General features: G+C 47.7%; 45 non-coding genes across 45 annotated transcripts; all 45 read left to right on the top strand.

Moving 5' to 3' along the window:
* Positions 1-1,175: 1,175 nt before the first annotated feature.
* Positions 1,176-1,248, top strand: trnak-cuu (transfer RNA lysine (anticodon CUU)). The gene has a single exon. It is a non-coding gene; the product is annotated as a tRNA-Lys (tRNA).
* A 995-nt stretch (positions 1,249-2,243) lies between these two features.
* On the top strand, positions 2,244-2,316 carry trnak-cuu (transfer RNA lysine (anticodon CUU)). The gene has a single exon. It is a non-coding gene; the product is annotated as a tRNA-Lys (tRNA).
* A 460-nt stretch (positions 2,317-2,776) lies between these two features.
* Positions 2,777-2,849, top strand: trnak-cuu (transfer RNA lysine (anticodon CUU)). The gene has a single exon. It is a non-coding gene; the product is annotated as a tRNA-Lys (tRNA).
* A 460-nt stretch (positions 2,850-3,309) lies between these two features.
* Positions 3,310-3,382, top strand: trnak-cuu (transfer RNA lysine (anticodon CUU)). Its single transcript has one exon. It is a non-coding gene; the product is annotated as a tRNA-Lys (tRNA).
* A 457-nt stretch (positions 3,383-3,839) lies between these two features.
* trnak-cuu (transfer RNA lysine (anticodon CUU)) lies at positions 3,840-3,912 on the top strand. The gene has a single exon. It is a non-coding gene; the product is annotated as a tRNA-Lys (tRNA).
* A 458-nt stretch (positions 3,913-4,370) lies between these two features.
* trnak-cuu (transfer RNA lysine (anticodon CUU)) lies at positions 4,371-4,443 on the top strand. Its single transcript has one exon. It is a non-coding gene; the product is annotated as a tRNA-Lys (tRNA).
* Positions 4,444-4,901: 458 nt separating this feature from the next.
* trnak-cuu (transfer RNA lysine (anticodon CUU)) lies at positions 4,902-4,974 on the top strand. Its single transcript has one exon. It is a non-coding gene; the product is annotated as a tRNA-Lys (tRNA).
* Positions 4,975-5,432: 458 nt separating this feature from the next.
* Positions 5,433-5,505, top strand: trnak-cuu (transfer RNA lysine (anticodon CUU)). The gene has a single exon. It is a non-coding gene; the product is annotated as a tRNA-Lys (tRNA).
* A 459-nt stretch (positions 5,506-5,964) lies between these two features.
* On the top strand, positions 5,965-6,037 carry trnak-cuu (transfer RNA lysine (anticodon CUU)). The gene has a single exon. It is a non-coding gene; the product is annotated as a tRNA-Lys (tRNA).
* A 458-nt stretch (positions 6,038-6,495) lies between these two features.
* trnak-cuu (transfer RNA lysine (anticodon CUU)) lies at positions 6,496-6,568 on the top strand. The gene has a single exon. It is a non-coding gene; the product is annotated as a tRNA-Lys (tRNA).
* A 463-nt stretch (positions 6,569-7,031) lies between these two features.
* trnak-cuu (transfer RNA lysine (anticodon CUU)) lies at positions 7,032-7,104 on the top strand. The gene has a single exon. It is a non-coding gene; the product is annotated as a tRNA-Lys (tRNA).
* A 457-nt stretch (positions 7,105-7,561) lies between these two features.
* On the top strand, positions 7,562-7,634 carry trnak-cuu (transfer RNA lysine (anticodon CUU)). The gene has a single exon. It is a non-coding gene; the product is annotated as a tRNA-Lys (tRNA).
* A 459-nt stretch (positions 7,635-8,093) lies between these two features.
* trnak-cuu (transfer RNA lysine (anticodon CUU)) lies at positions 8,094-8,167 on the top strand. The gene has a single exon. It is a non-coding gene; the product is annotated as a tRNA-Lys (tRNA).
* A 989-nt stretch (positions 8,168-9,156) lies between these two features.
* Positions 9,157-9,229, top strand: trnak-cuu (transfer RNA lysine (anticodon CUU)). Its single transcript has one exon. It is a non-coding gene; the product is annotated as a tRNA-Lys (tRNA).
* Positions 9,230-9,687: 458 nt separating this feature from the next.
* On the top strand, positions 9,688-9,760 carry trnak-cuu (transfer RNA lysine (anticodon CUU)). Its single transcript has one exon. It is a non-coding gene; the product is annotated as a tRNA-Lys (tRNA).
* Positions 9,761-10,218: 458 nt separating this feature from the next.
* Positions 10,219-10,291, top strand: trnak-cuu (transfer RNA lysine (anticodon CUU)). The gene has a single exon. It is a non-coding gene; the product is annotated as a tRNA-Lys (tRNA).
* Positions 10,292-10,749: 458 nt separating this feature from the next.
* Positions 10,750-10,822, top strand: trnak-cuu (transfer RNA lysine (anticodon CUU)). Its single transcript has one exon. It is a non-coding gene; the product is annotated as a tRNA-Lys (tRNA).
* A 459-nt stretch (positions 10,823-11,281) lies between these two features.
* On the top strand, positions 11,282-11,354 carry trnak-cuu (transfer RNA lysine (anticodon CUU)). Its single transcript has one exon. It is a non-coding gene; the product is annotated as a tRNA-Lys (tRNA).
* Positions 11,355-11,813: 459 nt separating this feature from the next.
* trnak-cuu (transfer RNA lysine (anticodon CUU)) lies at positions 11,814-11,886 on the top strand. The gene has a single exon. It is a non-coding gene; the product is annotated as a tRNA-Lys (tRNA).
* A 458-nt stretch (positions 11,887-12,344) lies between these two features.
* Positions 12,345-12,417, top strand: trnak-cuu (transfer RNA lysine (anticodon CUU)). Its single transcript has one exon. It is a non-coding gene; the product is annotated as a tRNA-Lys (tRNA).
* Positions 12,418-12,875: 458 nt separating this feature from the next.
* trnak-cuu (transfer RNA lysine (anticodon CUU)) lies at positions 12,876-12,948 on the top strand. The gene has a single exon. It is a non-coding gene; the product is annotated as a tRNA-Lys (tRNA).
* A 459-nt stretch (positions 12,949-13,407) lies between these two features.
* Positions 13,408-13,480, top strand: trnak-cuu (transfer RNA lysine (anticodon CUU)). Its single transcript has one exon. It is a non-coding gene; the product is annotated as a tRNA-Lys (tRNA).
* A 458-nt stretch (positions 13,481-13,938) lies between these two features.
* On the top strand, positions 13,939-14,011 carry trnak-cuu (transfer RNA lysine (anticodon CUU)). Its single transcript has one exon. It is a non-coding gene; the product is annotated as a tRNA-Lys (tRNA).
* Positions 14,012-14,991: 980 nt separating this feature from the next.
* Positions 14,992-15,064, top strand: trnak-cuu (transfer RNA lysine (anticodon CUU)). Its single transcript has one exon. It is a non-coding gene; the product is annotated as a tRNA-Lys (tRNA).
* Positions 15,065-15,525: 461 nt separating this feature from the next.
* On the top strand, positions 15,526-15,598 carry trnak-cuu (transfer RNA lysine (anticodon CUU)). Its single transcript has one exon. It is a non-coding gene; the product is annotated as a tRNA-Lys (tRNA).
* Positions 15,599-16,056: 458 nt separating this feature from the next.
* On the top strand, positions 16,057-16,129 carry trnak-cuu (transfer RNA lysine (anticodon CUU)). Its single transcript has one exon. It is a non-coding gene; the product is annotated as a tRNA-Lys (tRNA).
* Positions 16,130-16,587: 458 nt separating this feature from the next.
* On the top strand, positions 16,588-16,660 carry trnak-cuu (transfer RNA lysine (anticodon CUU)). The gene has a single exon. It is a non-coding gene; the product is annotated as a tRNA-Lys (tRNA).
* A 458-nt stretch (positions 16,661-17,118) lies between these two features.
* Positions 17,119-17,191, top strand: trnak-cuu (transfer RNA lysine (anticodon CUU)). The gene has a single exon. It is a non-coding gene; the product is annotated as a tRNA-Lys (tRNA).
* A 458-nt stretch (positions 17,192-17,649) lies between these two features.
* Positions 17,650-17,722, top strand: trnak-cuu (transfer RNA lysine (anticodon CUU)). The gene has a single exon. It is a non-coding gene; the product is annotated as a tRNA-Lys (tRNA).
* Positions 17,723-18,183: 461 nt separating this feature from the next.
* Positions 18,184-18,256, top strand: trnak-cuu (transfer RNA lysine (anticodon CUU)). Its single transcript has one exon. It is a non-coding gene; the product is annotated as a tRNA-Lys (tRNA).
* A 457-nt stretch (positions 18,257-18,713) lies between these two features.
* On the top strand, positions 18,714-18,786 carry trnak-cuu (transfer RNA lysine (anticodon CUU)). Its single transcript has one exon. It is a non-coding gene; the product is annotated as a tRNA-Lys (tRNA).
* Positions 18,787-19,244: 458 nt separating this feature from the next.
* Positions 19,245-19,317, top strand: trnak-cuu (transfer RNA lysine (anticodon CUU)). Its single transcript has one exon. It is a non-coding gene; the product is annotated as a tRNA-Lys (tRNA).
* A 458-nt stretch (positions 19,318-19,775) lies between these two features.
* Positions 19,776-19,848, top strand: trnak-cuu (transfer RNA lysine (anticodon CUU)). The gene has a single exon. It is a non-coding gene; the product is annotated as a tRNA-Lys (tRNA).
* A 458-nt stretch (positions 19,849-20,306) lies between these two features.
* Positions 20,307-20,379, top strand: trnak-cuu (transfer RNA lysine (anticodon CUU)). The gene has a single exon. It is a non-coding gene; the product is annotated as a tRNA-Lys (tRNA).
* Positions 20,380-20,837: 458 nt separating this feature from the next.
* On the top strand, positions 20,838-20,910 carry trnak-cuu (transfer RNA lysine (anticodon CUU)). The gene has a single exon. It is a non-coding gene; the product is annotated as a tRNA-Lys (tRNA).
* A 458-nt stretch (positions 20,911-21,368) lies between these two features.
* trnak-cuu (transfer RNA lysine (anticodon CUU)) lies at positions 21,369-21,441 on the top strand. Its single transcript has one exon. It is a non-coding gene; the product is annotated as a tRNA-Lys (tRNA).
* A 458-nt stretch (positions 21,442-21,899) lies between these two features.
* trnak-cuu (transfer RNA lysine (anticodon CUU)) lies at positions 21,900-21,972 on the top strand. The gene has a single exon. It is a non-coding gene; the product is annotated as a tRNA-Lys (tRNA).
* Positions 21,973-22,430: 458 nt separating this feature from the next.
* trnak-cuu (transfer RNA lysine (anticodon CUU)) lies at positions 22,431-22,503 on the top strand. Its single transcript has one exon. It is a non-coding gene; the product is annotated as a tRNA-Lys (tRNA).
* Positions 22,504-22,961: 458 nt separating this feature from the next.
* trnak-cuu (transfer RNA lysine (anticodon CUU)) lies at positions 22,962-23,034 on the top strand. The gene has a single exon. It is a non-coding gene; the product is annotated as a tRNA-Lys (tRNA).
* Positions 23,035-23,493: 459 nt separating this feature from the next.
* Positions 23,494-23,566, top strand: trnak-cuu (transfer RNA lysine (anticodon CUU)). The gene has a single exon. It is a non-coding gene; the product is annotated as a tRNA-Lys (tRNA).
* A 458-nt stretch (positions 23,567-24,024) lies between these two features.
* On the top strand, positions 24,025-24,097 carry trnak-cuu (transfer RNA lysine (anticodon CUU)). The gene has a single exon. It is a non-coding gene; the product is annotated as a tRNA-Lys (tRNA).
* A 458-nt stretch (positions 24,098-24,555) lies between these two features.
* Positions 24,556-24,628, top strand: trnak-cuu (transfer RNA lysine (anticodon CUU)). The gene has a single exon. It is a non-coding gene; the product is annotated as a tRNA-Lys (tRNA).
* Positions 24,629-25,086: 458 nt separating this feature from the next.
* On the top strand, positions 25,087-25,159 carry trnak-cuu (transfer RNA lysine (anticodon CUU)). Its single transcript has one exon. It is a non-coding gene; the product is annotated as a tRNA-Lys (tRNA).
* Positions 25,160-25,617: 458 nt separating this feature from the next.
* trnak-cuu (transfer RNA lysine (anticodon CUU)) lies at positions 25,618-25,690 on the top strand. The gene has a single exon. It is a non-coding gene; the product is annotated as a tRNA-Lys (tRNA).
* Positions 25,691-26,149: 459 nt separating this feature from the next.
* On the top strand, positions 26,150-26,222 carry trnak-cuu (transfer RNA lysine (anticodon CUU)). The gene has a single exon. It is a non-coding gene; the product is annotated as a tRNA-Lys (tRNA).
* The last annotated feature ends 690 nt before the right edge of the window (positions 26,223-26,912 follow it).

The raw sequence follows: 26,912 nt of genomic DNA, 5'->3' as shown, positions 1-26,912 counted from the left end.
CTTCTACTATCCCCCATGAAAGCTGTCTTGAAACAGGAGGAGAATGACCAATTGGTGATCATGCCCCGGATTTTACTCGAGCACCTAGAATAACGAAATTTGAAGACCAATTAAAGTTTTGGAAATGGCAAGCCTGGCTAGCTCAGTCGGTAGAGCATGAGATTCTTAATCTCAGGGTCGTGCGTTCGACCCACACGTTGGTGATAGACTTTTAGGACACTTAATTAGCTACAGGTCTGTCACATACAGGTTTATGGAGGAGGTCGCATCATACCGTCATCTACCCCCATTTAATGTCGGTACCTCATCCATTTAGGGGGAAATGTAACCTTTGACAAGAAGGTGGAAAGATACATTGAGAACAATCCCTTGACCTCTGTTGGTCGAGCAAAAGACTTAATCTCACAGTGGTGAGTTTGAGCACCGCATTGGGTGGCTTTCTTTGAGAGCATCTAAAGATGGGAAAAGTGCCATGATTCCCCCCAGTCAATGTCATTACCTTGCACACAAACAGAGGAGAAGAACAGGCTGTGACACATATTTCAGCTTCACACCTGTTGTGATCTTCTGCTATCACCTATAAAAGCTCGAGAATGACCTATTGATGATCATGCCTCGTCATGTCACACCTCCATGAGCAGCAAACCTGGCTAGCTCAGTCGGTAGAGCATGAGACTCTTAATCTCAGGGTCGTGGGTTCGACCCCCACGTTAGGCGGTGGACTTTTAGGCCGCTTAATTAGATCCAGTTCTGTCAGATTCAGGGTTACAAAGGAGCTCGGATCACACTGTCATCTGTCCCCATTCAATGTCGGGACCTTTCCCACTTATTCCACTTCGGGGGAAATGTAACCTTTGACCAGTGTGTGGAAAGATCCATGGAGAACAAGACCTCAAGCTCTGTCGAGAGAGCATACAATTTTTAATCTCACTGTGGTGGTTTTTAGCCCCAGGTTGGGTGGCCTCCTTTTCGGGCATCTTAAAATGGGAAAAGTGCTATGATTCCCCCCCAGTCAATGTCAGTACCTTGCACACAAACAGGGGAGAAGAACAGGCTGTGACAGACATATCAACTTCACACCTGTTCTGATCTTCTGCTATCCCCTCTAAAAGCTCTCGGAACAGAATCACCTATTGATGATCATGCCCAGTCTTTCACAGAGCCACAAGCAGCAAGCCCGGCTAGCTCAGTCGGTAGAGCATGAGACTCTTAATCTCAGGGTCGTGGGTTCGACCCCCACGTTGGGCGGTGGACTTTTAGGCCGCTTAATTAGATACAGGTCTGTCAGATTCAGGGTTACAAAGGAGCTTGGATCAGACTGTCATCTGTCCCCATTCGATGTCGGGACCTTTCCCACTTATTCCACTTCGGGGGAAATGTAACCTTTGACCAGTGTGTGGAGAGATCCATTGAGAACAAGATCTCAAGCTCTGTCGAGAGAGCATAAAACTTTTAATCTCACTGTGGTGGTTTTTAGCCCCAGGTTGGGTGGCCTCCTTTTAGGGCATCTTAAAATGGGAAAAGTGCAATGATTCCCCCCCAGTATATGTCAGTACCTTCCACACAAACAGAGGAGAAGAACAGGCTGTGACAGACATATCAACTTCACACCTGTTCTGATCTTCTGCTATTCCCTCTAAAAGCGCTCGGAACAGAATCACCTGTTGATGATCATGCCCAGTCTTTCACACAGCCACAAGCAGCAAGCCCGGCTAGCTCAGTCGGTAGAGCATGAGACTCTTAATCTCAGGGTCGTGGGGTCGACCCCCACGTTGGGCGGTGGACTTTTAGGCCGCTTAATTAGATACAGTTCTGTCAGATTCAGGTTTACAAAGGAGCTCGGATCATCCTGTCATCTGTCCCCATTCAATGTCGGGACCTTTCCCACTTATTCCACTTCGGGGGAAATGTAACCTTTGACCAGTGTGTGGAAAGATCCATTGAGAACAAGATCTCAAGCTCTGTCGAGAGAGCATAAAATTTTTAATCTCACTGTGGTGGTTTTTAGCCCCAGGTTGGGTGGCCTCCTTTTCGGGCATCTTAAAATGGGAAAAGTGCTATGATTCCCCCCCAGTCATATGTCAGTACCTTGCCACACAAACAGAGGAGAAGAACAGGCTGTGACAGACATATCAACTTCACACCTGTTCTGATCTTCTGCTATTCCCCTCTAAAAGCTCTCGGAACAGAATCACCTATTGATGATAATGGCCCAGTCTTTAACACAGAGCCACAAGCAGCAAGCCCGGCTAGCTCAGTCGGTAGAGCATGAGACTCTTAATCTCAGGGTCGTGGGTTCGACCCCCACGTTGGGCGGTGGACTTTTAGGCCGCTTAATTAGATAACAGTTCTGTCAGATTCAGGGTTACAAAGGAGCTCGGATCATACTGTCATCTGTCCCCATTCAATGTCGGGACCTTTCCCACTTATTCCACTTCGGGGGAAATGTAACCTTTGACCAGTGTGTGGAAAGATCCATTGAGAACAAGACCTCAAGCTCTGTCGAGAGAGCATAAAATTTTTAATCTCACTGTGGTGGTTTTTAGCCCCAGGTTGGGTGGCCTCCTTTTAGGGCATCTTAAAATGGGAAAAGTGCTATGATTCCCCCCCAGTATATGTCAGTACCTTCCACACAAACAGAGGAGAAGAACAGACTGTGACAGACATATCAACTTCACACCTGTTCTGATCTTCTGCTATTCCCTCTAAAAGCTCTCGGAACAGAATCACCTATTGATGATCATGCCCAGTCTTTCACACAAGTCGCAAGCAGCAAGCCCGGCTAGCTCAGTCGGTAGAGCATGAGACTCTTAATCTCAGGGTCGTGGGTTCGACCCCCACGTTGGGCGGTGGACTTTTAGGCCGCTTAATTAGATACAGTTCTGTCAGATTCAGGGTTACAAAGGAGCTCGGATCATACTGTCATCTGTCCCCATTCAATGTCGGGACCTTTCCACTTATTCCACTTCGGGGGAAATGTAACCTTTGACCAGTGTGTGGAAAGATCCAATGAGAACAAGACCTCAAGCTCTGTCGAGAGAGCATAACATTTTTAATCTCACTGTGGTGGTTTTTAGCCCCAGGTTGGGTGGCCTCCTTTTCGGGCATCTTAAAATGGGAAAAGTGCTAATGATTCCCCCCCAGTCATATGTCAGTACCTTGCCACACAAACAGAGGAGAAGAACAGGCTGTGACAGACATATCAACTTCACACCTGTTCTGATCTTCTGCTATCCCTCTAAAAGCTCTCGGAACAGAATCACCTATTGATGATAATGGCCCAGTCTTTAACACAGTCACTAGCAGCAAGCCCGGCTAGCTCAGTCGGTAGAGCATGAGACTCTTAATCTCAGGGTCGTGGGTTCGACCCCCACGTTGGGCGGTGGACTTTTAGGCCGCTTAATTAGATACAGTTCTGTCAGATTCAGGGTTACAAAGGAGCTCGGATCATACTGTCATCTGTCCCCATTCAATGTCGGGACCTTTCCCACTTATTCCACTTCGGGGGAAATGTAACCTTTGACCAGTGTGTGGAAAGATCCATGAGAACAAGACCTCAAGCTCTGTCGAGAGAGCATAAAATTTTTAATCTCACTGTGGTGGTTTTTAGCCCCAGGTTGGGTGGCCTCCTTTTCGGGCATCTTAAAATGGGAAAAGTGCTATGATTCCCCCCCAGTCAATGTCAGTACCTTGCACACAAACAGGGGAGAAGAACAGGCTGTGACAGACATATCAACTTCACACCTGTTCTGATCTTCTGCTATCCCCTCTAAAAGCTCTCGGAACAGAATCACCTATTGATGATAATGGCCCGTCTTTAACACAGTCACAAGCAGCAAGCCCGGCTAGCTCAGTCGGTAGAGCATGAGACTCTTAATCTCAGGGTCGTGGGTTCGACCCCCACGTTGGGCGGTGGACTTTTAGGCCGCTTAATTAGATACAGTTCTGTCAGATTCAGGGTTACAAAGGAGCTCGGATCATACTGTCATCTGTCCCCATTCAATGTCGGGACCTTTCCCACTTATTCCACTTCGGGGGAAATGTAACCTTTGACCAGTGTGTGGAAAGATCCATTGAGAACAAGACCTCAAGCTCTGTCGAGAGAGCATAAAATTTTTAATCTCACTGTGGTGGTTTTTAGCCCCAGGTTGGGTGGCCTCCTTTTCGGGCATCTTAAAATGGGAAAAGTGCTATGATTCCCCCCCAGTCAATGTCAGTACCTTGCACACAAACAGGGGAGAAGAACAGGCTGTGACAGACATATCAACTTCACACCTGTTCTGATCTTCTGCTATCCCCTCTAAAAGCTCTCGGAACAGAATCACCTATTGATGATCATGCCCAGTCTTTCACACAGCCACAAGCAGCAAGCCCGGCTAGCTCAGTCGGTAGAGCATGAGACTCTTAATCTCAGGGTCGTGGGTTCGACCCCCACGTTGGGCGGTGGACTTTTAGGCTGCTTAATTAGATACAGTTCTGTCAGATTCAGGTTTACAAAGGAGCTCGGATCATACTGTCATCTGTCCCCATTCAATGTCGGGACCTTTCCTACTTATTCCACTTCGGGGGAAATGTAACCTTTGACCAGTGTGTGGAAAGATCCAATGAGAACAAGACCTCAAGCTCTGTCGAGAGAGCATAAAATTTTTAATCTCACTGTGGTGGTTTTTAGCCCCAGGTTGGGTGGCCTCCTTTTCGGGCATCTTAAAATGGGAAAAGTGCTATGATTCCCCCCCAGTCAATGTCAGTACCTTGCACACAAATTGGGGAGAAGAACAGGCTGTGACAGACATATCAACTTCACACCTGTTCTGATCTTCTGCTATCCCCTCTAAAAGCTCTCGGAACAGAATCACCTATTGATGATAATGGCCCGTCTTTAACACAGTCACAAGCAGCAAGCCTGGCTAGCTCAGTCGGTAGAGCATGAGACTCTTAATCTCAGGGTCGTGGGTTCGACCCCCACGTTGGGCGGTGGACTTTTAGGCCGCTTAATTAGATACAGTTCTGTCAGATTCAGGGTTACAAAGGAGCTCGGATCATACTGTCATCTGTCCCCATTCAATGTCGGGACCTTTCCCACTTATTCCACTTCGGGGGAAATGTAACCTTTGACCAGTGTGTGGAAAGATCCATTGAGAACAAGACCTCAAGCTCTGTCGAGAGAGCATAAAATTTTTAATCTCACTGTGGTGGTTTTTAGCCCCAGGTTGGGTGGCCTTTTTTTAGGATATCTTAAAATGGGAAAAGTGCTATGATTCCCCCCCAGTCAATGTCAGTACCTTGCACACAAACAGGGGAGAAGAACAGGCTGTGACAGACATTTCAACTTCACACCTGTTCTGATCTTCTGCTATCCCCTCTAAAAGCTCTCGGAACAGAATCACCTATTGATGATCATGCCCAGTCTTTAACACAACCGCAAGCAGCAAGCCTGGCTAGCTCAGTCGGTAGAGCATGAGACTCTTAATCTCAGGGTCGTGGGTTCGACCCCCACGTTGGGCGGTGGACTTTTAGGCAGCTTAATTAGATACAGTTCTGTCAGATTCAGGTTTACAAAGGAGCTCGGATCATACTGTCATCTGTCCCCATTCAATGTCGGGACCTTTCCCACTTATTCCACTTCGGGGGAAATGTAACCTTTGACCAGTGTGTGGAAAGATCCATTGAGAACAAGACCTCAAACTCTGTCGAGAGAGCATAAAACTTTTAATCTCACTGTGGTGGTTTTTAGCCCCAGGTTGGGTGGCCTCCTTTTAGGGTATCTTAAAATGGGAAAAGTGCTACGATTCCCCCCCAGTCAATGTCAGTACCTTGCACACAAACAGGGGAGAAGAACAGACTGTGACAGACATATCAACTTCACACCTGTTCTGATCTTCTGCTATCCCCTCTAAAAGCTCTCGGAACAGAATCACCTATTGATGATCATGCCCAGTCTTTCACACAGCCACAAGCAGCAAAGCCCGGCTAGCTCAGTCGGTAGAGCATGAGACTCTTAATCTCAGGGTCGTGGGTTCGACCCCCATGTTGGGCGGTGGACTTTTAGGCCGCTTAATTAGATACAGTTCTGTCAGATTCAGGGTTACAAAGGAGCTCGGATCATACTGTCATCTGTCCCCATTCAATGTCGGGACCTTTCCCACTTATTCCACTTCGGGGGAAATGTAACCTTTGACCAGTGTGTGGAAAGATCCATTTAGAACAAGACCTCAAGCTCTGTCGAGAGAGCATAAAATTTTTAATCTCACTGTGGTGGTTTTTAGCCCCAGGTTGGGTGGCCTCCTTTTCGGGCATCTTAAAATGGGAAAAGTGCTATGATTCCCCCCCAGTCAATGTCAGTACCTTGCACACAAACAGGGGAGAAGAACAGGCTGTGACAGACATATCAACTTCACACCTGTTCTGATCTTCTGCTATCCCCTCTAAAAGCTCTCGGAACAGAATCACCTATTGATGATCATGCCCAGTCTTTCACACAGCCACAAGCAGCAAGCCCGGCTAGCTCAGTCGGTAGAGCATGAGACTCTTAATCTCAGGGTCGTGGGTTCGACCCCCACGTTGGGCGGTGGACTTTTAGGCCGCTTAATTAGATACAGTTCTGTCAGATTCAGGGTTACAAAGGAGCTCGGATCATACTGTCATCTGTCCCCATTCAATGTCGGGACCTTTCCCACTTATTCCACTTCGGGGGAAATGTAACCTTTGCACCAGTGTGTGGAAAGATCCATTGAGAACAAGATCCTCAAGCTCTGTCGAGAGAGCATAAAACTTTTTAATCTCACTGTGGTGGTTTTTAGCCCCAGGTTGGGTGGCTCCTTTTAGGGCATCTTAAAATGGGAAAAGTGCTAATGATTCCCCCCCAGTATATGTCAGTACCTTCCACACAAACAGAGGAGAAGAACAGGCTGTGACAGACATATCAACTTCACACCTGTTCTGATCTTCTGCTATTCCCCTCTAAAAGCTCTCGGAACAGAATCACCTATTGATGATCATGCCCAGTCTTTCACACAGCCAGCAAGCAGCAAGCCCGGCTAGCTCAGTCGGTAGAGCATGAGACTCTTAATCTCAGGGTCGTGGGTTCGACCCCCACGTTGGGCGGTGGACTTTTAGGCCGCTTAATTAGATACAGTTCTGTCAGATTCAGGGTGACAAAGGAGCTCGGATCATACTGTCATCTGTCCCCATTCAATGTCGGGACCTTTCCCACTTATTCCACTTCGGGGGAAATGTAACCTTTGACCAGTGTGTGGAAAGATCCATTGAGAACAAGACCTCAAGCTCTGTCGAGAGAGCATAAAATTTTTAATCTCACTGTGGTGGTTTTTAGCCCCAGGTTGGGTGGCCTCCTTTTCGGGCATCTTAAAATGGGAAAAGTGCTATGATTCCCCCCCAGTCAATGTCAGTACCTTGCACACAACATGGGGAGAAGAACAGGCTGTGACAGACATATCAACTTCACACCTGTTCTGATCTTCTGCTATCCCCTCTAAAAGCTCTCGGAACAGAATCACCTATTGATGATAATGCCCGTCTTTAACACAGTCACAAGCAGCAAGCCCGGCTAGCTCAGTCGGTAGAGCATGAGACTCTTAATCTCAGGGTCGTGGGTTCGACCCCCACGTTGGGCGGTGGACTTTTAGGCCGCTTAATTAGATACAGTTCTGTCAGATTCAGGGTTACAAAGGAGCTCGGATCATACTGTCATCTGTCCCCATTCAATGTCGGGACCTTTCCCACTTATTCCACTTCGGGGGAAATGTAACCTTTGACCAGTGTGTGGAAAGATCCATTGAGAACAAGACCTCAAGCTCTGTCGAGAGAGCATAAAATTTTTAATCTCACTGTGGTGGTTTTTAGCCCCAGGTTGGGTGGCCTCTTTTTAGGATATCTTAAAATGGGAAAAGTGCTATGATTCCCCCCCAGTCAATGTCAGTACCTTGCACACAAACAGGGGAGAAGAACAGGCTGTGACAGACATTATCAACTTCACACCTGTTCTGATCTTCTGCTATCCCCTCTAAAAGCTCTCGGAACAGAATCACCTATTGATGATCATGCCCAGTCTTTAACACAACCGCAAGCAGCAAGCCCTGGCTAGCTCAGTCGGTAGAGCATGAGACTCTTAATCTCAGGGTCGTGGGTTCGACCCCCACGTTGGGCGGTGGACTTTTAGGCAGCTTAATTAGATACAGTTCTGTCAGATTCAGGTTTACAAAGGAGCTCGGATCATCCTGTCATCTGTCCCCATTCAATGTCGGGACCTTTCCCACTTATTCCACTTCGGGGGAAATGTAACCTTTGACCAGTGTGTGGAAAGATCCATTGAGAACAAGACCTCAAACTCTGTCGAGAGAGCATAAAACTTTTAATCTCACTGTGGTGGTTTTTAGCCCCAGGTTGGGTGGCCTCCTTTTAGGGTATCTTAAAATGGGAAAAGTGCTACGATTCCCCCCCAGTCAATGTCAGTACCTTGCACACAAACAGGGGAGAAGAACAGACTGTGACAGACATATCAACTTCACACCTGTTCTGATCTTCTGCTATCCCCTCTAAAAGCTCTCGGAACAGAATCACCTATTGATGATCATGCCCAGTCTTTCACACAGCCACAAGCAGCAAACCCGGCTAGCTCAGTCGGTAGAGCATGAGACTCTTAATCTCAGGGTCGTGGGTTCGACCCCCATGTTGGGCGGTGGACTTTTAGGCCGCTTAATTAGATACAGTTCTGTCAGATTCAGGGTTACAAAGGAGCTCGGATCATACTGTCATCTGTCCCCATTCAATGTCGGGACCTTTCCCACTTATTCCACTTCGGGGGAAATGTAACCTTTGACCAGTGTGTGGAAAGATCCATTTAGAACAAGACCTCAAGCTCTGTCGAGAGAGCATAAAATTTTTAATCTCACTGTGGTGGTTTTTAGCCCCAGGTTGGGTGGCCTCCTTTTCGGGCATCTTAAAATGGGAAAAGTGCTATGATTCCCCCCCAGTCAATGTCAGTACCTTGCACACAAACAGGGGAGAAGAACAGGCTGTGACAGACATATCAACTTCACACCTGTTCTGATCTTCTGCTATCCCCTCTAAAAGCTCTCGGAACAGAATCACCTATTGATGATCATGCCCAGTCTTTCACACAGCCACAAGCAGCAAGCCCGGCTAGCTCAGTCGGTAGAGCATGAGACTCTTAATCTCAGGGTCGTGGGTTCGACCCCCACGTTGGGCGGTGGACTTTTAGGCCGCTTAATTAGATACAGTTCTGTCAGATTCAGGGTTACAAAGGAGCTCGGATCATACTGTCATCTGTCCCCATTCAATGTCGGGACCTTTCCCACTTATTCCACTTCGGGGGAAATGTAACCTTTGACCAGTGTGTGGAAAGATCCATTGAGAACAAGATCTCAAGCTCTGTCGAGAGAGCATACAACTTTTAATCTCACTGTGGTGGTTTTTAGCCCCAGGTTGGGTGGCTCCTTTTAGGGCATCTTAAAATGGGAAAAGTGCTAATGATTCCCCCCCAGTCATATGTCAGTACCTTCCACACAAACAGGGAGAAGAACAGGCTGTGACAGACATATCAACTTCACACCTGTTCTGATCTTCTGCTATTCCCTCTAAAAGCTCTCGGAACAGAATCACCTATTGATGATCATGCCCAGTCTTTCACACAGCCGCAAGCAGCAAGCCCGGCTAGCTCAGTCGGTAGAGCATGAGACTCTTAATCTCAGGGTTGTGGGTTCGACCCCCACGTTGGGCGGTGGACTTTTAGGCCGCTTAATTAGATACAGTTCTGTCAGATTCAGGGTGACAAAGGAGCTCGGATCATACTGTCATCTGTCCCCATTCAATGTCGGGACCTTTCCCACTTATTCCACTTCGGGGGAAATGTAACCTTTGACCAGTGTGTGGAAAGATCCATTTAGAACAAGACCTCAAGCTCTGTCGAGAGAGCATAAAATTTTTAATCTCACTGTGGTGGTTTTTAGCCCCAGGTTGGGTGGCCTCCTTTTCGGGCATCTTAAAATGGGAAAAGTGCTATGATTCCCCCCCAGTCAATGTCAGTACCTTGCACACAAACAGGGGAGAAGAACAGGCTGTGACAGACATATCAACTTCACACCTGTTCTGATCTTCTGCTATCCCCTCTAAAAGCTCTCGGAACAGAATCACCTATTGATGATCATGCCCAGTCTTTCACACAGCCACAAGCAGCAAGCCCGGCTAGCTCAGTCGGTAGAGCATGAGACTCTTAATCTCAGGGTCGTGGGTTCGACCCCCACGTTGGGCGGTGGACTTTTAGGCCGCTTAATTAGATACAGTTCTGTCAGATTCAGGGTTACAAAGGAGCTCGGATCATACTGTCATCTGTCCCCATTCAATGTCGGGACCTTTCCCACTTATTCCACTTCGGGGGAAATGTAACCTTTGACCAGTGTGTGGAAAGATCCATTGAGAACAAGACCTCAAGCTCTGTCGAGAGAGCATAAAATTTTTAATCTCACTGTGGTGGTTTTTAGCCCCAGGTTGGGTGGCCTCCTTTTCGGGCATCTTAAAATGGGAAAAGTGCTATGATTCCCCCCCAGTCAATGTCAGTACCTTGCACACAAACAGGGGAGAAGAACAGGCTGTGACAGACATATCAACTTCACACCTGTTCTGATCTTCTGCTATCCCCTCTAAAAGCTCTCGGAACAGAATCACCTATTGATGATCATGCCCAGTCTTTCACACAGCCACAAGCAGCAAGCCCGGCTAGCTCAGTCGGTAGAGCATGAGACTCTTAATCTCAGGGTCGTGGGTTCGACCCCCACGTTGGGCGGTGGACTTTTAGGCCGCTTAATTAGATACAGTTCTGTCAGATTCAGGGTTACAAAGGAGCTCGGATCATACTGTCATCTGTCCCCATTCAATGTCGGGACCTTTCCCACTTATTCCACTTCGGGGGAAATGTAACCTTTGACCAGTGTGTGGAAAGATCCATTGAGAACAAGACCTCAAGCTCTGTCGAGAGAGCATAACATTTTTAATCTCACTGTGGTGGTTTTTAGCCCCAGGTTGGGTGGCCTCCTTTTCGGGCATCTTAAAATGGGAAAAGTGCAATGATTCCCCCCCAGTATATGTCAGTACCTTCCACACAAACAGAGGAGAAGAACAGGCTGTGACAGACATATCAACTTCACACCTGTTCTGATCTTCTGCTATTCCCCTCTAAAAGCTCTCGGAACAGAATCACCTATTGATGATCATGCCCAGTCTTTCACACAGTCGCAAGCAGCAAGCCCGGCTAGCTCAGTCGGTAGAGCATGAGACTCTTAATCTCAGGGTCGTGGGTTCGACCCCCACGTTGGGCGGTGGACTTTTAGGCCGCTTAATTAGATACAGTTCTGTCAGATTCAGGGTTACAAAGGAGCTCGGATCATACTGTCATCTGTCCCCATTCAATGTCGGGACCTTTCCCACTTATTCCACTTCGGGGGAAATGTAACCTTTGACCAGTGTGTGGAAAGATCCAATTGAGAACAAGACCTCAAGCTCTGTCGAGAGAGCATAAAATTTTTAATCTCACTGTGGTGGTTTTTAGCCCCAGGTTGGGTGGCCTCCTTTTCGGGCATCTTAAAATGGGAAAAGTGCTATGATTCCCCCCCAGTCAATGTCAGTACCTTGCACACAAACAGGGGAGAAGAACAGGCTGTGACAGACATATCAACTTCACACCTGTTCTGATCTTCTGCTATCCCCTCTAAAAGCTCTCGGAACAGAATCACCTATTGATGATAATGCCCGTCTTTCACACAGTCCACAAGCAGCAAGCCCGGCTAGCTCAGTCGGTAGAGCATGAGACTCTTAATCTCAGGGTCGTGGGTTCGACCCCCACGTTGGGCGGTGGACTTTTAGGCCGCTTAATTAGATACAGTTCTGTCAGATTCAGGGTTACAAAGGAGCTCGGATCATACTGTCATCTGTCCCCATTCAATGTCGGGACCTTTCCCACTTATTCCACTTCGGGGGAAATGTAACCTTTGACCAGTGTGTGGAAAGATCCATTGAGAACAAGACCTCAAGCTCTGTCGAGAGAGCATAACATTTTTAATCTCACTGTGGTGGTTTTTAGCCCCAGGTTGGGTGGCCTCCTTTTAGGGTATCTTAAAATGGGAAAAGTGCTATGATTCCCCCCCAGTCAATGTCAGTACCTTGCACACAAACAGGGGAGAAGAACAGGCTGTGACAGACATATCAACTTCACACCTGTTCTGATCTTCTGCTATCCCCTCTAAAAGCTCTCGGAACAGAATCACCTATTGATGATCATGCCCAGTCTTTCACACAGCCACAAGCAGCAAGCCCGGCTAGCTCAGTCGGTAGAGCATGAGACTCTTAATCTCAGGGTCGTGGGTTCGACCCCCACGTTGGGCGGTGGACTTTTAGGCCGCTTAATTAGATACAGTTCTGTCAGATTCAGGGTTACAAAGGAGCTCGGATCATACTGTCATCTGTCCCCATTCAATGTCGGGACCTTTCCCACTTATTCCACTTCGGGGGAAATGTAACCTTTGACCAGTGTGTGGAAAGATCCATTGAGAACAAGACCTCAAGCTCTGTCGAGAGAGCATAAAATTTTTAATCTCACTGTGGTGGTTTTTAGCCCCAGGTTGGGTGGCCTCCTTTTCGGGCATCTTAAAATGGGAAAAGTGCTATGATTCCCCCCCAGTCAATGTCAGTACCTTGCACACAAACAGGGGAGAAGAACAGGCTGTGACAGACATATCAACTTCACACCTGTTCTGATCTTCTGCTATCCCCTCTAAAAGCTCTCGGAACAGAATCACCTATTGATGATCATGCCCAGTCTTTAACACAGCCACAAGCAGCAAGCCCGGCTAGCTCAGTCGGTAGAGCATGAGACTCTTAATCTCAGGGTCGTGGGTTCGACCCCCACGTTGGGCGGTGGACTTTTAGGCCGCTTAATTAGATACAGTTCTGTCAGATTCAGGGTTACAAAGGAGCTCGGATCATACTGTCATCTGTCCCCATTCAATGTCGGGACCTTTCCCTACTTATTCCACTTCGGGGGAAATGTAACCTTTGACCAGTGTGTGGAAAGATCCATGGAGAACAAGACCTCAAGCTCTGTCGAGAGAGCATACAATTTTTAATCTCACTGTGGTGGTTTTTAGCCCCAGGTTGGGTGGCCTCCTTTTCGGGCATCTTAAAATGGGAAAAGTGCTATGATTCCCCCCCAGTCAATGTCAGTACCTTGCACACAAACAGGGGAGAAGAACAGGCTGTGACAGACATTTCAACTTCACACCTGTTCTGATCTTCTGCTATCCCCTCTAAAAGCTCTCGGAACAGAATCACCTATTGATGATAATGCCCCGTCTTTCACACAGCCACTAGCAGCAAGCCTGGCTAGCTCAGTCGGTAGAGCATGAGACTCTTAATCTCAGGGTCGTGGGTTCGACCCCCACGTTGGGCGGTGGACTTTTAGGCCGCTTAATTAGATACAGTTCTGTCAGATTCAGGGTTACAAAGGAGCTCGGATCATACTGTCATCTGTCCCCATTCAATGTCGGGACCTTTCCCACTTATTCCACTTCGGGGGAAATGTAACCTTTGACCAGTGTGTGGAAAGATCCATTGAGAACAAGACCTCAAGCTCTGTCGAGAGAGCATAAAATTTTTAATCTCACTGTGGTGGTTTTTAGCCCCAGGTTGGGTGGCCTCCTTTTCGGGCATCTTAAAATGGGAAAAGTGCTATGATTCCCCCCCAGTCAATGTCAGTACCTTGCACACAAACAGGGGAGAAGAACAGACTGTGACAGACATATCAACTTCACACCTGTTCTGATCTTCTGCTATCCCCTCTAAAAGCTCTCGGAACAGAATCACCTATTGATGATAATGCCCCGTCTTTCACACAGCCACAAGCAGCAAGCCCGGCTAGCTCAGTCGGTAGAGCATGAGACTCTTAATCTCAGGGTCGTGGGTTCGACCCCCACGTTGGGCGGTGGACTTTTAGGCCGCTTAATTAGATACAGTTCTGTCAGATTCAGGGTTACAAAGGAGCTCGGATCATACTGTCATCTGTCCCCATTCAATGTCGGGACCTTTCCCACTTATTCCACTTCGGGGGAAATGTAACCTTTGACCAGTGTGTGGAAAGATCCATTGAGAACAAGACCTCAAGCTCTGTCGAGAGAGCATAAAACTTTTAATCTCACTGTGGTGGTTTTTAGCCCCAGGTTGGGTGGCCTCCTTTTAGGGCATCTTAAAATGGGAAAAGTGCTATGATTCCCCCCCAGTCAATGTCAGTACCTTGCACACAAACAGGGGAGAAGAACAGGCTGTGACAGACATATCAACTTCACACCTGTTCTGATCTTCTGCTATTCCCTCTAAAAGCTCTCGGAACAGAATCACCTATTGATGATAATGCCCCGTCTTTAACACAGTCACAAGCAGCTAGCTCAGTCGGTAGAGCATGAGACTCTTAATCTCAGGGTCGTGGGTTCGACCCCCACGTTGGGCGGTGGACTTTTAGGCCGCTTAATTAGATACAGTTCTGTCAGATTCAGGGTTACAAAGGAGCTCGGATCATACTGTCATCTGTCCCCATTCAATGTCGGGACCTTTCCCACTTATTCCACTTCGGGGGAAATGGAACCTTTGACCAGTGTGTGGAAAGATCCATTGAGAACAAGACCTCAAGCTCTGTCGAGAGAGCATAAAATTTTTAATCTCACTGTGGTGGTTTTTAGCCCCAGGTTGGGTGGCCTCCTTTTCGGGCATCTTAAAATGGGAAAAGTGCTATGATTCCCCCCCAGTCAATGTCAGTACCTTGCACACAAACAGGGGAGAAGAACAGGCTGTGACAGACATATCAACTTCACACCTGTTCTGATCTTCTGCTATCCCCTCTAAAAGCTCTCGGAACAGAATCACCTATTGATGATCATGCCCAGTCTTTCACAGAGCCACAAGCAGCAAGCCCGGCTAGCTCAGTCGGTAGAGCATGAGACTCTTAATCTCAGGGTCGTGGGTTCGACCCCCACGTTGGGCGGTGGACTTTTAGGCCGCTTAATTAGATACAGTTCTGTCAGATTCAGGGTTACAAAGGAGCTCGGATCATACTGTCATCTGTCCCCATTCAATGTCGGGACCTTTCCCACTTATTCCACTTCGGGGGAAATGTAACCTTTGACCAGTGTGTGGAAAGATCCAATTGAGAACAAGACCTCAAGCTCTGTCGAGAGAGCATAAAATTTTTAATCTCACTGTGGTGGTTTTTAGCCCCAGGTTGGGTGGCCTCCTTTTCGGGCATCTTAAAATGGGAAAAGTGCTAATGATTCCCCCCCAGTCAATGTCAGTACCTTGCACACAAACAGGGGAGAAGAACAGGCTGTGACAGACATATCAACTTCACACCTGTTCTGATCTTCTGCTATTCCCCTCTAAAAGCTCTCGGAACAGAATCACCTATTGATGATCATGCCCAGTCTTTCACACAGCCACAAGCAGCAAGCCCGGCTAGCTCAGTCGGTAGAGCATGAGACTCTTAATCTCAGGGTCGTGGGTTCGACCCCCACGTTGGGCGGTGGACTTTTAGGCCGCTTAATTAGATACAGTTCTGTCAGATTCAGGGTTACAAAGGAGCTCGGATCATACTGTCATCTGTCCCCATTCAATGTCGGGACCTTTCCCACTTATTCCACTTCGGGGGAAATGTAACCTTTGACCAGTGTGTGGAAAGATCCATTGAGAACAAGACCTCAAGCTCTGTCGAGAGAGCATAAAATTTTTAATCTCACTGTGGTGGTTTTTAGCCCCAGGTTGGGTGGCCTCCTTTTCGGGCATCTTAAAATGGGAAAAGTGCTATGATTCCCCCCCAGTCAATGTCAGTACCTTGCACACAAACAGGGGAGAAGAACAGGCTGTGACAGACATATCAACTTCACACCTGTTCTGATCTTCTGCTATCCCCTCTAAAAGCTCTCGGAACAGAATCACCTATTGATGATCATGCCCAGTCTTTCACACAGCCACAAGCAGCAAGCCCGGCTAGCTCAGTCGGTAGAGCATGAGACTCTTAATCTCAGGGTCGTGGGTTCGACCCCCACGTTGGGCGGTGGACTTTTAGGCCGCTTAATTAGATACAGTTCTGTCAGATTCAGGGTTACAAAGGAGCTCGGATCATACTGTCATCTGTCCCCATTCAATGTCGGGACCTTTCCCACTTATTCCACTTCGGGGGAAATGTAACCTTTGACCAGTGTGTGGAAAGATCCATTGAGAACAAGACCTCAAGCTCTGTCGAGAGAGCATAAAATTTTTAATCTCACTGTGGTGGTTTTTAGCCCCAGGTTGGGTGGCCTCCTTTTCGGGCATCTTAAAATGGGAAAAGTGCTATGATTCCCCCCCAGTCAATGTCAGTACCTTGCACACAAACAGGGGAGAAGAACAGGCTGTGACAGACATATCAACTTCACACCTGTTCTGATCTTCTGCTATCCCCTCTAAAAGCTCTCGGAACAGAATCACCTATTGATGATCATGCCCAGTCTTTCACACAGCCACAAGCAGCAAGCCCGGCTAGCTCAGTCGGTAGAGCATGAGACTCTTAATCTCAGGGTCGTGGGTTCGACCCCCACGTTGGGCGGTGGACTTTTAGGCTGCTTAATTAGATACAGTTCTGTCAGATTCAGGTTTACAAAGGAGCTCGGATCATACTGTCATCTGTCCCCATTCAATGTCGGGACCTTTCCTACTTATTCCACTTCGGGGGAAATGTAACCTTTGACCAGTGTGTGGAAAGATCCAATGAGAACAAGACCTCAAGCTCTGTCGAGAGAGCATAAAATTTTTAATCTCACTGTGGTGGTTTTTAGCCCCAGGTTGGGTGGCCTCCTTTTCGGGCATCTTAAAATGGGAAAAGTGCTATGATTCCCCCCCAGTCAATGTCAGTACCTTGCACACAAACAGGGGAGAAGAACAGGCTGTGACAGACATATCAACTTCACACCTGTTCTGATCTTCTGCTATCCCCTCTAAAAGCTCTCGGAACAGAATCACCTATTGATGATAATGGCCCGTCTTTAACACAGTCACAAGCAGCAAGCCCGGCTAGCTCAGTCGGTAGAGCATGAGACTCTTAATCTCAGGGTCGTGGGTTCGACCCCCACGTTGGGCGGTGGACTTTTAGGCCGCTTAATTAGATACAGTTCTGTCAGATTCAGGGTTACAAAGGAGCTCGGATCATACTGTCATCTGTCCCCATTCAATGTCGGGACCTTTCCCACTTATTCCACTTCGGGGGAAATGTAACCTTTGACCAGTGTGTGGAAAGATCCATTGAGAACAAGACCTCAAGCTCTGTCGAGAGAGCATAAAATTTTTAATCTCACTGTGGTGGTTTTTAGCCCCAGGTTGGGTGGCCTCCTTTTCGGGCATCTTAAAATGGGAAAAGTGCTATGATTCCCCCCCAGTCAATGTCAGTACCTTGCACACAAACAGGGGAGAAGAACAGGCTGTGACAGACATATCAACTTCACACCTGTTCTGATCTTCTGCTATCCCCTCTAAAAGCTCTCGGAACAGAATCACCTATTGATGATCATGCCCAGTCTTTCACACAGCCACAAGCAGCAAGCCCGGCTAGCTCAGTCGGTAGAGCATGAGACTCTTAATCTCAGGGTCGTGGGTTCGACCCCCACGTTGGGCGGTGGACTTTTAGGCTGCTTAATTAGATACAGTTCTGTCAGATTCAGGGTTTACAAAGGAGCTCGGATCATACTGTCATCTGTCCCCATTCAATGTCGGGACCTTTCCCTACTTATTCCACTTCGGGGGAAATGTAACCTTTGACCAGTGTGTGGAAAGATCCAATTGAGAACAAGACCTCAAGCTCTGTCGAGAGAGCATAAAATTTTTAATCTCACTGTGGTGGTTTTTAGCCCCAGGTTGGGTGGCCTCCTTTTCGGGCATCTTAAAATGGGAAAAGTGCTATGATTCCCCCCCAGTCAATGTCAGTACCTTGCACACAAACAGGGGAGAAGAACAGGCTGTGACAGACATATCAACTTCACACCTGTTCTGATCTTCTGCTATCCCCTCTAAAAGCTCTCGGAACAGAATCACCTATTGATGATAATGGCCCGTCTTTAACACAGTCACAAGCAGCAAGCCCGGCTAGCTCAGTCGGTAGAGCATGAGACTCTTAATCTCAGGGTCGTGGGTTCGACCCCCACGTTGGGCGGTGGACTTTTAGGCCGCTTAATTAGATACAGTTCTGTCAGATTCAGGGTTACAAAGGAGCTCGGATCATACTGTCATCTGTCCCCATTCAATGTCGGGACCTTTCCCACTTATTCCACTTCGGGGGAAATGTAACCTTTGACCAGTGTGTGGAAAGATCCATTGAGAACAAGACCTCAAGCTCTGTCGAGAGAGCATAACATTTTTAATCTCACTGTGGTGGTTTTTAGCCCCAGGTTGGGTGGCCTTTTTTAGGATATCTTAAAATGGGAAAAGTGCTATGATTCCCCCCCAGTCAATGTCAGTACCTTGCACACAAACAGGGGAGAAGAACAGGCTGTGACAGACATTTCAACTTCACACCTGTTCTGATCTTCTGCTATCCCCTCTAAAAGCTCTCGGAACAGAATCACCTATTGATGATCATGCCCAGTCTTTAACACAACCGCAAGCAGCAAGCCCGGCTAGCTCAGTCGGTAGAGCATGAGACTCTTAATCTCAGGGTCGTGGGTTCGACCCCCACGTTGGGCGGTGGACTTTTAGGCCGCTTAATTAGATACAGTTCTGTCAGATTCAGGGTTACAAAGGAGCTCGGATCATACTGTCATCTGTCCCCATTCAATGTCGGGACCTTTCCCACTTATTCCACTTCGGGGGAAATGTAACCTTTGACCAGTGTGTGGAAAGATCCATTGAGAACAAGACCTCAAGCTCTGTCGTGAGAGCATAAAATTTTTAATCTCACTGTGGTGGTTTTTAGCCCCAGGTTGGGTGGCCTCCTTTTCGGGCATCTTAAAATGGGAAAAGTGCTATGATTCCCCCCCAGTCAATGTCAGTACCTTGCACACAAACAGGGGAGAAGAACAGACTGTGACAGACATATCAACTTCACACCTGTTCTGATCTTCTGCTATTCCCTCTAAAAGCTCTCGGAACAGAATCACCTGTTGATGATCATGCCCAGTCTTTCACACAACCGCAAGCAGCAAGCCCGGCTAGCTCAGTCGGTAGAGCATGAGACTCTTAATCTCAGGGTCGTGGGTTCGACCCCCACGTTGGGCGGTGGACTTTTAGGCCGCTTAATTAGATACAGTTCTGTCAGATTCAGGTTTACAAAGGAGCTCGGATCATCCTGTCATCTGTCCCCATTCAATGTCGGGACCTTTCCCACTTATTCCACTTCGGGGGAAATGTAACCTTTGACCAGTGTGTGGAAAGATCCATTGAGAACAAGACCTCAAACTCTGTCGAGAGAGCATAAAACTTTTAATCTCACTGTGGTGGTTTTTAGCCCCAGGTTGGGTGGCCTCCTTTTAGGGTATCTTAAAATGGGAAAAGTGCTATGATTCCCCCCCAGTCAATGTCAGTACCTTGCACACAAACAGGGGAGAAGAACAGACTGTGACAGACATATCAACTTCACACCTGTTCTGATCTTCTGCTATCCCCTCTAAAAGCTCTCGGAACAGAATCACCTATTGATGATAATGCCCCGTCTTTCACACAGCCACAAGCAGCAAGCCCGGCTAGCTCAGTCGGTAGAGCATGAGACTCTTAATCTCAGGGTCGTGGGTTCGACCCCCACGTTGGGCGGTGGACTTTTAGGCCGCTTAATTAGATACAGTTCTGTCAGATTCAGGGTTACAAAGGAGCTCGGATCATACTGTCATCTGTCCCCATTCAATGTCGGGACCTTTCCCACTTATTCCACTTCGGGGGAAATGTAACCTTTGACCAGTGTGTGGAAAGATCCATTGAGAACAAGACCTCAAGCTCTGTCGAGAGAGCATAAAATTTTTAATCTCACTGTGGTGTTTTTTAGCCCCAGGTTGGGTGGCCTCCTTTTAGGGCATCTTAAAATGGGAAAAGTGCAATGATTCCCCCCCAGTATATGTCAGTACCTTCCACACAAACAGAGGAGAAGAACAGGCTGTGACAGACATATCAACTTCACACCTGTTCTGATCTTCTGCTATTCCCTCTAAAAGCTCTCGGAACAGAATCACCTATTGATGATCATGCCCAGTCTTTCACACAGTCACAAGCAGCAAGCCCGGCTAGCTCAGTCGGTAGAGCATGAGACTCTTAATCTCAGGGTCGTGGGTTCGACCCCCACGTTGGGCGGTGGACTTTTAGGCCGCTTAATTAGATACAGTTCTGTCAGATTCAGGGTTACAAAGGAGCTCGGATCATACTGTCATCTGTCCCCATTCAATGTCGGGACCTTTCCCACTTATTCCACTTCGGGGGAAATGGAACCTTTGACCAGTGTGTGGAAAGATCCATTGAGAACAAGACCTCAAGCTCTGTCGAGAGAGCATAAAATTTTTAATCTCACTGTGGTGGTTTTTAGCCCCAGGTTGGGTGGCCTCCTTTTCGGGCATCTTAAAATGGGAAAAGTGCTATGATTCCCCCCCAGTCAATGTCAGTACCTTGCACACAAACAGGGGAGAAGAACAGGCTGTAACAGACATATCAACTTCACACCTGTTCTGATCTTCTGCTATCCCCTCTAAAAGCTCTCGGAACAGAATCACCTATTGATGATCATGCCCAGTCTTTCACAGAGCCACAAGCAGCAAGCCCGGCTAGCTCAGTCGGTAGAGCATGAGACTCTTAATCTCAGGGTCGTGGGTTCGACCCCCACGTTGGGCGGTGGACTTTTAGGCCGCTTAATTAGATACAGGTCTGTCAGATTCAGGGTTACAAAGGAGCTCGGATCAGACTGTCATCTGTCCCCATTCGATGTCGGGACCTTTCCCACTTATTCCACTTCGGGGGAAATGTAACCTTTGACCAGTGTGTGGAAAGATCCATTGAGAACAAGACCTCAAGCTCTGTCGAGAGAGCATTAAATTTTTAATCTCACTGTGGTGGTTTTTAGCCCCAGGTTGGGTGGCCTCCTTTTAGGGCATCTTAAAATGGGAAAAGTGCAATGATTCCCCCCCAGTATATGTCAGTACCTTCCACACAAACAGAGGAGAAGAACAGGCTGTGACAGACATATCAACTTCACACCTGTTCTGATCTTCTGCTATTCCCTCTAAAAGCTCTCGGAACAGAATCACCTATTGATGATCATGCCCAGTCTTTCACACAGTCGCAAGCAGCAAGCCTGGCTAGCTCAGTCGGTAGAGCATGAGACTCTTAATCTCAGGGTCGTGGGTTCGACCCCCACGTTGGGCGGTGGACTTTTAGGCCGCTTAATTAGATACAGTTCTGTCAGATTCAGGGTTACAAAGGAGCTCGGATCATACTGTCATCTGTCCCCATTCAATGTCGGGACCTTTCCCACTTATTCCACTTCGGGGGAAATGTAACCTTTGACCAGTGTGTGGAAAGATCCATTGAGAACAAGACCTCAAGCTCTGTCGAGAGAGCATAAAATTTTTAATCTCACTGTGGTGGTTTTTAGCCCCAGGTTGGGTGGCCTCCTTTTCGGGCATCTTAAAATGGGAAAAGTGCTATGATTCCCCCCCAGTCAATGTCAGTACCTTCCACACAAACAGGGGAGAAGAACAGGCTGTGACAGACATATCAACTTCACACCTGTTCTGATCTTCTGCTATTCCCTCTAAAAGCTCTCGGAACAGAATCACCTATTGATGATCATGCCCAGTCTTTCACACAGTCGCAAGCAGCAAGCCCGGCTAGCTCAGTCGGTAGAGCATGAGACTCTTAATCTCAGGGTCGTGGGTTCGACCCCCACGTTGGGCGGTGGACTTTTAGGCCGCTTAATTAGATACAGTTCTGTCAGATTCAGGGTTACAAAGGAGCTCGGATCATACTGTCATCTGTCCCCATTCAATGTCGGGACCTTTCCCACTTATTCCACTTCGGGGAAAATGTAACCTTTGACCAGTGTGTGGAAAGATCCAATGAGAACAAGACCTCAAGCTCTGTCGAGAGAGCATAAAATTTTTAATCTCACTGTGGTGGTTTTTAGCCCCAGGTTGGGTGGCCTCCTTTTCGGGCATCTTAAAATGGGAAAAGTGCTATGATTCCCCCCCAGTCAATGTCAGTACCTTGCACACAAACAGGGGAGAAGAACAGGCTGTGACAGACATTTCAACTTCACACCTGTTCTGATCTTCTGCTATCCCCTCTAAAAGCTCTCGGAACAGAATCACCTATTGATGATAATGCCCCGTCTTTAACACAGCCACAAGCAGCAAGCCCGGCTAGCTCAGTCGGTAGAGCATGAGACTCTTAATCTCAGGGTCGTGGGTTCGACCCCCACGTTGGGCGGTGGACTTTTAGGCCGCTTAATTAGATACAGTTCTGTCAGATTCAGGGTTACAAAGGAGCTCGGATCATACTGTCATCTGTCCCCATTCAATGTCGGGACCTTTCCCACTTATTCCACTTCGGGGGAAATGTAACCTTTGACCAGTGTGTGGAAAGATCCATTGAGAACAAGACCTCAAGCTCTGTCGAGAGAGCATAAAATTTTTAATCTCACTGTGGTGGTTTTTAGCCCCAGGTTGGGTGGCCTCCTTTTCGGGCATCTTAAAATGGGAAAAGTGCTATGATTCCCCCCCAGTCAATGTCAGTACCTTGCACACAAACAGGGGAGAAGAACAGGCTGTGACAGACATATCAACTTCACACCTGTTCTGATCTTCTGCTATCCCCTCTAAAAGCTCTCGGAACAGAATCACCTATTGATGATCATGCCCAGTCTTTCACACAGCCACAAGCAGCAAGCCCGGCTAGCTCAGTCGGTAGAGCATGAGACTCTTAATCTCAGGGTCGTGGGTTCGACCCCCACGTTGGGCGGTGGACTTTTAGGCCGCTTAATTAGATACAGTTCTGTCAGATTCAGGGTTACAAAGGAGCTCGGATCATACTGTCATCTGTCCCCATTCAATGTCGGGACCTTTCCCACTTATTCCACTTCGGGGGAAATGTAACCTTTGACCAGTGTGTGGAAAGATCCATTGAGAACAAGACCTCAAGCTCTGTCGAGAGAGCATAAAATTTTTAATCTCACTGTGGTGGTTTTTAGCCCCAGGTTGGGTGGCCTCCTTTTCGGGCATCTTAAAATGGGAAAAGTGCTATGATTCCCCCCCAGTCAATGTCAGTACCTTGCACACAAACAGGGGAGAAGAACAGGCTGTGACAGACATATCAACTTCACACCTGTTCTGATCTTCTGCTATCCCCTCTAAAAGCTCTCAGGAACAGAATCACCTATTGATGATCATGCCCAGTCTTTAACACAGTCACAAGCAGCAAGCCCGGCTAGCTCAGTCGGTAGAGCATGAGACTCTTAATCTCAGGGTCGTGGGTTCGACCCCCACGTTGGGCGGTGGACTTTTAGGCCGCTTAATTAGATACAGTTCTGTCAGATTCAGGGTTACAAAGGAGCTCGGATCATACTGTCATCTGTCCCCATTCAATGTCGGGACCTTTCCCACTTATTCCACTTCGGGGGAAATGTAACCTTTGACCAGTGTGTGGAAAGATCCATTGAGAACAAGACCTCAAGCTCTGTCGAGAGAGCATAAAATTTTTAATCTCACTGTGGTGGTTTTTAGCCCCAGGTTGGGTGGCCTCCTTTTCGGGCATCTTAAAATGGGAAAAGTGCTATGATTCCCCCCCAGTCAATGTCAGTACCTTGCACACAAACAGGGGAGAAGAACAGGCTGTGACAGACATATCAACTTCACACCTGTTCTGATCTTCTGCTATCCCCTCTAAAAGCTCAAGGAACAGAATCACCTATTGATGATCATGCCCAGTCTTTCACACAGTCACAATCAGCAAGCCCGGCTAGCTCAGTCGGTAGAGCATGAGACTCTTAATCTCAGGGTCGTGGGTTCGACCCCCACGTTGGGCGGTGGACTTTTAGGCCGCTTAATTAGATACAGTTCTGTCAGATTCAGGGTTACAAAGGAGCTCGGATCATACTGTCATCTGTCCCCATTCAATGTCGGGACCTTTCCCACTTATTCCACTTCGGGGGAAATGTAACCTTTGACCAGTGTGTGGAAAGATCCATTGAGAACAAGACCTCAAGCTCTGTCGAGAGAGCATAAAATTTTTAATCTCACTGTGGTGGTTTTTAGCCCCAGGTTGGGTGGCCTTTTTTTAGGATATCTTAAAATGGGAAAAGTGCTATGATTCCCCCCCAGTCAATGTCAGTACCTTGCACACAAACAGGGGAGAAGAACAGGCTGTGACAGACATATTCAACTTCACACCTGTTCTGATCTTCTGCTATCCCCTCTAAAAGCTCTCGGAACAGAATCACCTATTGATGATCATGCCCAGTCTTTCACACAGCCACAGCAGCAAGCCCGGCTAGCTCAGTCGGTAGAGCATGAGACTCTTAATCTCAGGGTCGTGGGTTCGACCCCCACGTTGGGCGGTGGACTTTTAGGCCGCTTAATTAGATACAGTTCTGTCAGATTCAGGGTTACAAAGGAGCTCGGATCATACTGTCATCTGTCCCCATTCAATGTCGGGACCTTTCCCACTTATTCCACTTCGGGGGAAATGTAACCTTTGACCAGTGTGTGGAAAGATCCATTGAGAACAAGACCTCAAGCTCTGTCGTGAGAGCATAAAATGTTTAATCTCACTGTGGTGGTTTTTAGCCCCAGGTTGGGTGGCCTCCTTTTCGGGCATCTTAAAATGGGAAAAGTGCTATGATTCCCCCCCAGTCAATGTCAGTACCTTGCACACAAACAGGGGAGAAGAACAGACTGTGACAGACATATCAACTTCACACCTGTTCTGATCTTCTGCTATCCCCTCTAAAAGCGCTCGGAACAGAATCACCTATTGATGATCATGCCCAGTCTTTCACACAGCCACAAGCAGCAAGCCCGGCTAGCTCAGTCGGTAGAGCATGAGACTCTTAATCTCAGGGTCGTGGGTTCGACCCCCACGTTGGGCGGTGGACTTTTAGGCCGCTTAATTAGATACAGTTCTGTCAGATTCAGGTTTACAAAGGAGCTCGGATCATCCTGTCATCTGTCCCCATTCAATGTCGGGACCTTTCCCACTTATTCCACTTCGGGGGAAATGTAACCTTTGACCAGTGTGTGGAAAGATCCATTGAGAACAAGACCTCAAACTCTGTCGAGAGAGCATAAAACTTTTAATCTCACTGTGGTGGTTTTTAGCCCCAGGTTGGGTGGCCTCCTTTTAGGGTATCTTAAAATGGGAAAAGTGCTATGATTCCCCCCCAGTCAATGTCAGTACCTTGCACACAAACAGGGGAGAAGAACAGGCTGTGACAGACATATCAACTTCACACCTGTTCTGATCTTCTGCTATCCCCTCTAAAAGCTCTCGGAACAGAATCACCTATTGATGATCATGCCCAGTCTTTCACACAGCCACAAGCAGCAAGCCCGGCTAGCTCAGTCGGTAGAGCATGAGACTCTTAATCTCAGGGTCGTGGGTTCGACCCCCACGTTGGGCGGTGGACTTTTAGGCCGCTTAATTAGATACAGTTCTGTCAGATTCAGGGTTACAAAGGAGCTCAGGATCATACTGTCATCTGTCCCCATTCAATGTCGGGACCTTTCCTACTTATTCCACTTCGGGGGAAATGGAACCTTTGACCAGTGTGTGGAAAGATCCATTGAGAACAAGATCTCAAGCTCTGTCGAGAGAGCATAAAACTTTTAATCTCACTGTGGTGGTTTTTAGCCCCAGGTTGGGTGGCCTCCTTTTAGGGCATCTTAAAATGGGAAAAGTGCAATGATTCCCCCCCAGTATATGTCAGTACCTTCCACACAAACAGAGGAGAAGAACAGGCTGTGACAGACATATCAACTTCACACCTGTTCTGATCTTCTGCTATCCCCTCTAAAAGGTCTCGGAACAGAATCACCTATTGATGATCATGCCCAGTCTTTCACACAGCCACAAGCAGCAAGCCCGGCTAGCTCAGTCGGTAGAGCATGAGACTCTTAATCTCAGGGTCGTGGGTTCGACCCCCACGTTGGGCGGTGGACTTTTAGGCCGCTTAATTAGATACAGTTCTGTCAGATTCAGGGTTACAAAGGAGCTCGGATCATACTGTCATCTGTCCCCATTCAATGTCGGGACCTTTCCCACTTATTCCACTTCGGGGGAAATGTAACCTTTGACCAGTGTGTGGAAAGATCCATTTAGAACAAGACCTCAAGCTCTGTCGAGAGAGCATAAAATTTTTAATCTCACTGTGGTGGTTTTTAGCCCCAGGTTGGGTGGCCTCCTTTTCGGGCATCTTAAAATGGGAAAAGTGCTATGATTCCCCCCAAGTCCATGTCAGTACCTTGCACACAAACAGGGGAGAAGAACAGACTGTGACAGACATATCAACTTCACACCTGTTCTGATCTTCTGCTATTCCCCTCTAAAAGCTCTCGGAACAGAATCACCTATTGATGATAATGCCCCGTCTTTAACACAATCACAAGCAGCAAGCCTGGCTAGCTCAGTCGGTAGAGCATGAGACTCTTAATCTCAGGGTCGTGGGTTTCGACCCCCACGTTGGGCGGTGGACTTTTAGGCCGCTTAATTAGATACAGTTCTGTCAGATTCAGGGTTACAAAGGAGCTTCGGATCATACTGTCATCTGTCCCCATTCAATGTCGGGACCTTTCCTACTTATTCCACTTCAGGGGAAATGTAACCTTTGACCAGTGTGTGGAAAG

This window comes from Phycodurus eques, chromosome 4 (genome assembly GCF_024500275.1).
Source record: "Phycodurus eques isolate BA_2022a chromosome 4, UOR_Pequ_1.1, whole genome shotgun sequence".
NCBI classification, from domain to species: Eukaryota; Metazoa; Chordata; class Actinopteri; order Syngnathiformes; family Syngnathidae; genus Phycodurus; species Phycodurus eques.
This window is presented reverse-complemented; position numbering and strand designations above follow the sequence as displayed.